The sequence below is a fragment of the Lipotes vexillifer genome, unplaced genomic scaffold, assembly GCF_000442215.2.
Source record: "Lipotes vexillifer unplaced genomic scaffold, Lipotes_vexillifer_v1.1 scaffold1113, whole genome shotgun sequence".
Taxonomy (NCBI): Eukaryota; Metazoa; Chordata; class Mammalia; order Artiodactyla; family Lipotidae; genus Lipotes; species Lipotes vexillifer.
In genome coordinates, this window is record NW_006777938.1 from 806300 (window position 1) to 806675 (window position 376).

The following is a 376-nucleotide window of genomic DNA, read 5'->3' on the forward strand; positions in this document are numbered from 1 at the left end:
TCCTGTTCCTCCAAGTATCCGTGCTCTTCCCAAGGGTGGATCCAGTAAGCAATACTCACAAACCACTCACCCTCACACACCAAAGTTTCCCTCAAGGGACTCAGAGGGAATAGAAGTGGACTCTGGTCAGAGGCAGTTACTAACTGCAGACACATCAGGATGTGTACTTAGGGGGAAAAAAAAAACCAAACAAACCCTACCACCAATGACTGCAATATACTCACTGCCTAGACCTAAGATCCAGACAGTTTCTTCTTTTTGCATTTCCCCATCAGATAATTTCCAACACAGTAAACTCACATTCTCCAGGCTTGTATCTGGAAGGGGGAGGGGTGGGGGTACGGGGGAGATGACAAATCTGTGGAAAATTCCTGCT